Genomic DNA, 9406 nt, shown 5'->3' with positions numbered 1-9406 from the left:
CATTTTCCCCACAAGAACAACTCTGGGAGAGTTGGGCTGAGAGAGAGTGTGTGTGTGACTGGTCCAAGGTAACCCAGCAAAGAAAAATAAAACAATGCTAAAACCAGTTTAACATGTTGTACGAACCAACCATGAGAGTCTTGGATGGAAATTAGCCAAGGAGAGAACCAACTTAGAACTAAGGAGAAATTTCCTGACAGAACAATTAATCAGTGGAACAACTTGCCTCGAAAAGTTGTGGATGCTCAAACACTGGAAGTTTTTAAGAAGATGTTGGGTAGCCATTTGGGTGTAGGATTTCCTGCCTGAGCAGGGGGTTGGATTAGAAGAGCTCCAAGCTCCCTTCCAACTCTGTTATTCTGTTAAATGTCTTGACTTGTTACAGGTATGGACACTGAGCCTAAAGTTGGGGACAAAGTTCTCTCAGGGTTAATTTTGATAACTGCAATCGTTCCACAGAAATTGTACACTGCCAGAAGATTCGTGCGCATTCTCCATGGAGCTACCTGAGCACACGAGAGCGTCTACTCCAAGTTGTACCAATTATCCAAGCACACTGAATTTGGTTAAATGAGCATTTTCTGCCCACCAGGGTTCAGGAACTGTGACACAAAGGGAGAATAAAGCCTTGTACTGCTGTGTCTTCCTTCTACAGGGGATTTTGCCTAACTATTCAGTATGCATGCAGGGGGTTTCCAGAGAGGAGACACGTACAGTAATTCTATTTTGAGAAATTCTGCTGTTCCTCTCAAAGATGCTCTTAGTGCAAAATTACCAGACAGAATATAAAATGGCTGACTAGACACAGATTTTTCTTTCTTGTAAGATGGGTAAGAAATAACTGGTATGAGTGGGGGAGGTTCTCCCCTGGGAGAATAAGACAGAAGAAAGTGGAAATGGTGCTACAGAAGACTGAATTCTTAGTTCTTCAAAATATTTAAGAAGAAGCCACCTCCTAGGAAGAGGTAAGTGCAGTGATGCTGAAAACCAAAAGCAGTCTGTGCATGGGGCTACTTGTGGCTATTCGAATGAATGTTCTCCCTCCGTGTTGTGGAGGGAGACAAGGTTTGTCAGGTGGGACATAAAGTCTTGGAGGTCAGCTGATGATTTGTTCTTAGTGCTTGAGAATTGTCTCGTGCCGATTTCTGTTTGAAATACAGGTTTTATATTTAGTTGCTCAATAGCTTGAGGTCTGGAGAGCTCTCCATACATACATACACTTGTTGTATCTTATGAGTAATGATTGCAACTATGAGCTATGTCTTACCACTTTGTTGCTTGTATGTATAGTGAGAGCTTATGCGCCAGAGACAAATTCCTTGTGTATCCAATCACACTTGGCCAATAAAGAATTATATCCATCCATTCATCCATCCATCTATCTATCTAAGAATAGAATAAAGATAGAATAGATAGAGCCTGAGTGGCGCAGCAGACTAATGCTACTGTTAAAGGTAGTATTTAGCTTCCAGCTGCCTGCAATTACTGCGAGTTCAATTCTCACCAGGCTCAAGGTCGACTCAGCCTTCCATCCTTTCTAAGATAGGTAAAATGAGGACCCGGTTTGTGAGGGGCAATAAGCTGACTTTGTATAAAATATACAAAAGTATGAAGGCTATTGCTTAGCACATTGTAAGCCGCCCTGAGTCTCCGGAGAAGGGCGGCACATAAATCAAAATAAAATATAAATAAATAAATAAATAAAATAAGATAGATTAATGATAGAGATTTCTATCTCTATCATTTATCTATCTATTCTACCTCTACCACAGTCTTCTTGAACCCATCTATCTATCTATCTATCTATCTATCTAATCTAAGAATAGAATAGAGATAGAATAGATAGATAAATGATAGAAATAACAATCTATCATTTATCTATCTATTCTATCACTTCCACCCATCCCCCCCCCTCTCTCTCTCTCTCTCCCTCCCTCCCTCCCTCCCTCCCTCCCTCTCTCTCTCTCTCTCTCTCTCTCTCTCTCTCTTCTATCTATTCTGTCTGTCTGTCTGTCTAGGGATTTATCATGAACCAGAGGACATGTCACCCCACCCCGGAATAAAGTATCATGGCAAGGTGGAGACTAACATTTATTTATTAAGAAAATATATGTGGCTGCAACTCACTCATAGAGACTCCAGGCAGTTTACAGAAATAAAAACACAGGACAAGGGGCAATAAATGTCCATCCTTCTCTGACAACAATCAAACCAACCATTGAATGGGCTCCATATCACCCTGGAGTCCCAAGGCCTGTTGGCAAAACCATGATTTCAAGGCCTTTTGCAAAAGAGTGTCAAAGTAGGAGCCAATCTTATTTCAGCAGGGATGATGTTCCACAGGAAGGGACCCCACCATGGACCCACCACAGTCTTCTTGAACCCATATTAATTTATCAACATGCCATATTAAGTGCCCAGAGAAGAATCAGCTAAAGTGATGTTCTTCCTTTCATCTTCAAAGTATGCCGGAAAACATAGTTTGCTCCAAAGTTCATTTTCCTTGCAGGTTAGCATCAGAATAAGAATAAGAATAATTTTATTTCTATACCGCCCTTCTCCCGAAGGACTCAGGGCGGTGTACAGCCTATTAAAAGCACAAGACAAACATCAATTAAAATAATTTAAAATTATTAAATAATTCGGCTCAATTTAAAACCCCAGAAATTTAAAACACCCAATTTAAAATTATTATGTTGATAGCCCGGCCTGGCGGAACAACAGGGTCAAAAGGAGACATGTTCTCATTTCTCCCATCAGTTCTGAGATGACCACTCACTGCCGAAGCTCGTTAGATAAATTTTCTTGCATTTTTTTGTTCCCTCCCATCAATTTTTGCTCAGTGGAATGAAAGAGACAAATAAGAGATAACACAAGGATAATAGTAGATATACTGGAATATTATGAAGCCCACCCAGAGAAACAAGTGGCTCTTGTTTTTCTGGATGCCCAAAAGGCTTTTGACAATCTAAACTGGCAATTCATGATTAGGCAAATTAGACACATGAAACTGGCAAGTAAATTGGAAAATATGATAGCGGCAATACATACGACGCAGAAGGCAAGGGTAATAGTAAACGGGGACACCACCAACACATTTCAGATAACCAAGGGCGTAGGTCAGGGAGCCCACAGTTGCCACTTCTCTTTATTTTAACATTAGAAATTTTACTAAATAGAATGAGAGCAAACTGAGAAATAAAGGGAACGAAAATTAAAAGAGAAGAGTACAAAGCATAGGCCTTCGTGGACAACATGGTATTCATTATTGAGGAACCTCTGGAATCCGGTCCTATTCTAATACGAGAAATAGAAAAATATGGGGAAATATCTGGACTTAAAATTAACAAAGGGAAAACCAAAATGATAGTTAAAAACTTAACAACAAATCAGAAAAAAAGAATTAGAAAAGGAAATGGATTTACAAATTGTAAAAAAAATTAAACACTTAGGGATATGGTTAATGGTGAGATGTATGTCCCTAAAGGAGGATAACTACATGGTATTAGTCCAACAAATAAAGAAGGATTTGGATAAATGGGGGATGCTACAACTATTGCTTTTAAGTAGGATAGCGACTATCAAGATGAATATCCTACTCAAACTATTATATCTATTTCAGACAATTCCCATATCATTAGATAAGAAGTTTTTCGGAGAACTGAACAAAATTACTACAAAATTTGTTTGGTCAGGAAAGAAGGCAAGGATAAAACTACTCTCTCTCCAAGATAGTAGAAGTAGAGGTGGCTTTGGACTCCCGGCGTGGGAATTTTACCACAAGGCAGCAACTCTGGTTTGGATAAGGATTGGGTGAATTTAAACAATAGAAGAATCTTAACACTGGAAGGACACAATCTGCAAAAGGGGTGGCATGCCTTTACGTGGGATAAAAGGAATAGGACACACTCATACTTTTATAGACACAAAATAAGAGATGCATTGTTACAAATTTGGGAGGATATAAGGAAAAAACATTATATGAAAATTCCTGGTTGGTTATCCACTATGGAAGCAATGATCCATCCCAACACATTAGATATAAGCAAAATGCCCAGATATTCAGAAATTTTAGATAAACAGGGGAAGCTTAAAAACAATCAGGTACTAAAGGAATAGGGAATTTCTATCGATTGGTGGCCATATTTACAATTGTACTCTAGATACAAGAAAGACATGGAAGATTACGGAATTGACACGGAACCAAAACAACTCGATAAATTGTTGATAGGCTCTGAAGTAAAATTAATATCCAAAATATACAACTATCTATTAGAATTTGATAGAGTAGAGGAGGTGGTGAAAGAACTGATGATTGCATGGGCTAAAAACATAGGGCATAATATAGATTTAGACGATTGGGAAAGAATTTGGAACAAAAATTACACTATAACGAAATCTGCTGCTTACAAGGAAAATCAGTACAAAATGCTCTACCGTTGGCACCTAGCCCCAGCAAGGCTGGCTAAAATGTATTCGAATCTAAGCCCAAAATGTTGGAAATGTAACCATCTGTTGTGGCCCATCAGTGGCCTGCGCGGATTGTGGCTGATCCCGACGACGAGGAGGCTGGTGTGGTGTCGCGCCGACAGCCTGTGCAGCCGGCGCTCGAGTCGGACAGCGAGGAGGTTGTGGTGCCAGAGGCAGAGAATCAGCCAGGGCCTTCAGAACCTCCAGAGGCTCCTTCAAGTGAAGAGAATGAAGTGGAGGAGCCTCTTCTCAATGCTTGAGCACGCAGGGCTGCCAAAAGGCAGGAGTGGCTACTCAGGAGGAGGTCTCCTCGAGAGTAAGGCTTGGGGTTAATTGGCCACTCCCTTAGCCTATTTAAGTTCGCACACAGAGCAAATCTTGCTGGAAACAACGTTTTGGTCCTACCAGAGCAATTTGAGAGTGAGTTTTTTGTTACAACTTGGTTTCTGGGGTGATTGCCAACCCTTGTCGGACTTTGTTTAATCTCTGTAATTCATAGCAGGCTGATAAGGACATTTGTGGTTAAAACCTGCATTTTGAAAGGGGTCTGTTTGTATTAAACGGAGTTTTGGGAGCTGTGTGTGTGTGCTACACTTCTTGGGACCCGTAGCTGGGGCAGAACACCATCATCAAGGTACCTTCTTTCATGCTTAGTGGACTAAGATACAAGGATAGCTACAAAACTATTGTAACGTTCTCTACATGGGCTCCCCTTGAGGTGCACTCGGAGGCTCCAACTGGCACAGAGTGCGGCTGCGCGGGTGGTTATGGGAGCAACATGGAGCTCTCCTGCGCAAGCTGCACTGGCTCCCGGTGGTCTTCCGAGTGCGCTTCAAGGTTTTGGTTACTACCTTTAAAGCGCTCCATGGCTTAGGACCTGGTTATTTACGGGACCGCCTACTACCACAAGCAGCCTCCCACCGGCCAGTACGCTCCCATAGAGAGGGGCTCCTCCGGGTGCCGTCGGCCAAACAATGTCGGCTGGCAGCCCCCAGGGGGAGAGCCTTCTCTGTGGGGGCACCTACGATCTGGAACGAGCTCCCCCCGGAGATACGGAGGATCCCGGATCTTCGCACCTTCCGTTGCGCGCTTAAAACGTTTTTATTTCATCAAGCTGGCCTGGCCTAAATCATCTCCTCTTTTAAATTTAAATTTTAAACATAAATTTTTAATCTGTTTAATTATGGGGTATTTTAAAATTCAGCCTAAATTATTTAATTTGTTTTAATTTATTTTAGATTTTGTATTTCCTGTGTTTTATCTTCTGGCTGTTCACCGCCCTGAGTCCTTCGGGAGAAGGGCGGTATAGAAATTTAATAATAAATAAATAATAAAAAAAGCTAATAAAATGTCAAATAGAATTAAACCCGGAAACATTTCTCCTGAGAATACTTAAAACAAAATTTGATAGAAAGATATTTGATTCTACACATATTAACAGCAGCAAGAATTGTGTTCGCGCAACACTGGAAGCAACGCAATACACCACCAGAGGGATTGATCATTCAGAAGATACATGAATGTGCTGAAATGGATAAACTGACCCTAGAATTAAAGATGATTTGGAATTTTATGTGGAATTTTATGCGGTTTGGGAAAAATGGTACACCTGGATAGATAATAGAAATAAAAATTGGAAATATGCATAAGGCTATTGAGGATTAGATATTGAATGTATATAATGTATATATTGTATGGAATGTTGATCCGAAGTATACAAAAATGACAGTCTCTTGATTATGTATTAGAGTTGTATAAAGGAACATTGTAATAAAAATTATTTTTTTAAAAAAGAGATTTTGTTTCTAAAAGAAACATTTTGTTTCCATCAAAGAAAAGGAGCATGTGGGAGAAAATTGTGTGGTTGAAGTGTGCAGTTCTCGCCTTACTCTGCCAAGATGTGCCCAAGGGGCATTATGGGTCTCCATGAGGCTTTTCAACAATGGTGCTTCGGTTTTGCCCTTGAGAAAAAGCAAAGTTCTCCTTTTTGTGGAAAAACATTTGCAAAAAAGGAAGAAGAATCCAGGAGGGCAACACATTTGCATTGACAATTTGCATTGTCTGCCTCTTGAGAGTCTATGTTGCACATACTGGAAATTCTTTTTTTTTTTTTTTTAATTCCCCCGGCTGCTGTTTTGCAAGCGTTAGCCTTTGAGAGAATGACTCCTCTAACGTCATCCATTGGAAATTGTGTGTTTGTGTCAGTGGTGGGTTTCAAAATTTTTTACTATGGGTTCTGTGGGTGTGGCTTGGTGGGCGTGGCTTGGTGGGCGTGGCAGGGGAAGGATACTGTAAAATCTCATTCCCTCCCCAATCTAGGAGAAGGTTACTGCAAAATCCCCATTTCCTCCCAATCAGCTGGGACTTGGAAGGCACAGAATAGATGGGAGCGGGGCCAGTCAGAATTTTTACTACCGGTTCTCCGAACTACTCAAAATTTCCTCTACCGGTTCTCAAGAACTGGTCAGAACCTGCTGAAACCCGTGTGTGTGTGTGTGTGTGTGTGTGTGTGTGTGTGTGTGTGTGTGACTTACAATCGTTCCTTTAGCAGTTTTAATCATTTTGATCTTTTATTATTGTATGTTTTTAACTTGTGTTCACCGCCCTGAGTCCTTAGGGAGAAGGGCGGCATATAAATTTTTGGTAAATAAAATAAATAAATAACCGTCTGGAGTTACAACAGCACTGAGAAAAGTGACTTACGACTGGTCCTCGCTTTTACAACTGATGCAGCATTCCCAGGGTCAAATCATCAAAATTCAGGCACTTGGCAATCGACAAGCTTTTACAATAGTTGAAGAGTCGTGAGCAGGGGTGGGTTCTAAATTTTTTTACTACCGGTTCTGTGGGCGTGGCTTATTTTGTGGGTGTGGCTTGGAGGTCATGTGACTGGGTGGGCGTGGCTAGCTGGTCAGAGTCATTTCTGGAAGGTCCTCGCACTTACGACCAGTCCTCGCACTTACGACCCGACTCATTTGTTTGCTTTTAACACTGATCAGCTGTAGGGCGGCCCTTTGAAGCCCCCCGGCAAGAGTTTAAACAGTTTTTTTCCCTCTAGTCATCAGCTGGGACTCAGGAGGCAGCAATAGATTGGGGGTGGGGGGGGAGAACTGGTTCGGTGACATCATATCGTCACCGCTACCGGCTCGGCCGAACCGGACCGAACCGGGAGGAACTCACCACTGGTCGTGAGGTTGTGTGAGCACCATTTGTGACTTTCTCAGCCAACCTTTGACAAGCAAAGGCAGTGGATGAAGCTGGATTTATTTAACAACTGAGTGATTCACTCAACTACAGTCACAAATTCATTTAACAGCTGCTTTGCTTAGCAACAGAGATTCTAATCCATATAATGGTCATAAATGGAGGACTATCCGTATTATCTGGCAGTTATAAGCTGCTAGGACAATAACATGATTAAAAGCAGGCTAGAATCCTACAAAATACATACAATAAAAACTGTAATCGAAGCCCCTCCTTTTTGGGGGGCATATCAGTGTAAAAAAAGGAATCCTAAAAAACATAGTTTTGTTGGAACTTACATTGTACACAAGGTAACAAGCTCTAGCCAGAGTTGTAAATAGGAAAAAAACCAAGATTAAATGTTCTGATCTATTAATACGTCAACCGCACACCACAGGATCACAATCGTCTCATGTGTCATTTCCAGTAGAGAGAGTAAAAATCAAGAAGAAGGAAGTTTGCAGGTGAAGTCTTGAAGGAGGAATGGGCTGAAATGTCAATGGATTGTGACTTCTAAATCCCATTTCACAATCCAGTCTAATTATGCTTGAGACATGGTTTTGTTTTCACACGTTCAGAAAGATGGAAGGAAGGAATCCAGTCCGCACCATTTATGAACTTTCTGAACAACAGAGCAGTGGGGAAATGTAAAATTTGTTACTACTGTTTCTGTGGGCGTGGCTTGATGGAGGGGGGGTAATATGACTGAGTGGGCATGGCCAATTTTTTTTTTTAACTTTTACTTTTAAAACCATTTTTTCTACAACCTCTTCAGCCGAAGAGATTGTAGAAAAAATGCTTTTAAAGCCTCTGACAATCCCAGCTGACTTGCCTGATCAGCAGAGGCTTTTTTTCCTTTTAAAACCATTTTTTCTACAACCTCTTCAGCCGAAGAGGTTGTAGAAAAAATGCTTTTAAAAGCCTCTGATGATCCCAGCTTAGCCGCGCGATCATCAGAGGCTTTTTTTTTTTACTTTTAAAAGCATTTTTTCGGCCAAAGAAGTTGTAGAAAAAATGCTTTTAAAAATAAAAAAAAAGCATCTGATGACTGTGCGGCTCTTCCTTAGTGGGGGGAGGGGTGGCAGGGATTTTTGCTACCGGTCCTCCAAACCATCCGCCTCCATCCCTACCGGATCGGGCGATTCGATCCGAACCGGGAGCATTTCACCCCTGCATCAGAGCTGAGAAGACCCAAAGTCTTCAAAGCAAATTCTTTGTGTTCCCCCCACTTGCTGCAGCTTAGTTTCTTCCGGAGCAGCAGGAGGATATCTGGAGATGGTGGATAACTTAAAATGTCAGGAACTGACTGATCCAGGAGTGAGTTATATTTACCTTTACTACCAGTTTGCATTGTGCCTGCGTGCGCGCGAGAGAGAGCAAAGCAAGCGCGGATGCACACTTTTCTGCACATGCGCAGATCGCTTCTGATGATGTCCGGGTCAGTGGGCGGAGCCTCCCGCCGATTTTACTACCAGTTCTATAGAACCTATGCGAACCAGGGGCAACCCACCACTGCCCCCATGCAGGTATAATATTCTGCCTTTTTAATATTTCCTAGAATATTTCATTTTTCTAGGAGAGGGGTAGGTGCTAACTTCCTACAATAGAAAAGAGCAATTTAACAGTGGAATCAATATTTTGGAGAAGAGGAGGGATTCCCTGGATGTTTGCAAGCCAAATCAGGATTTCCATG

The sequence above is a fragment of the Pantherophis guttatus genome, chromosome 10 (assembly GCF_059756535.1).
Source record: "Pantherophis guttatus breed Tessera chromosome 10, ASM5975653v1, whole genome shotgun sequence".
NCBI classification, from domain to species: Eukaryota; Metazoa; Chordata; class Lepidosauria; order Squamata; family Colubridae; genus Pantherophis; species Pantherophis guttatus.
The sequence above is the reverse complement of the archived record's forward strand: the minus strand, read 5'-3'. Positions refer to the sequence as shown.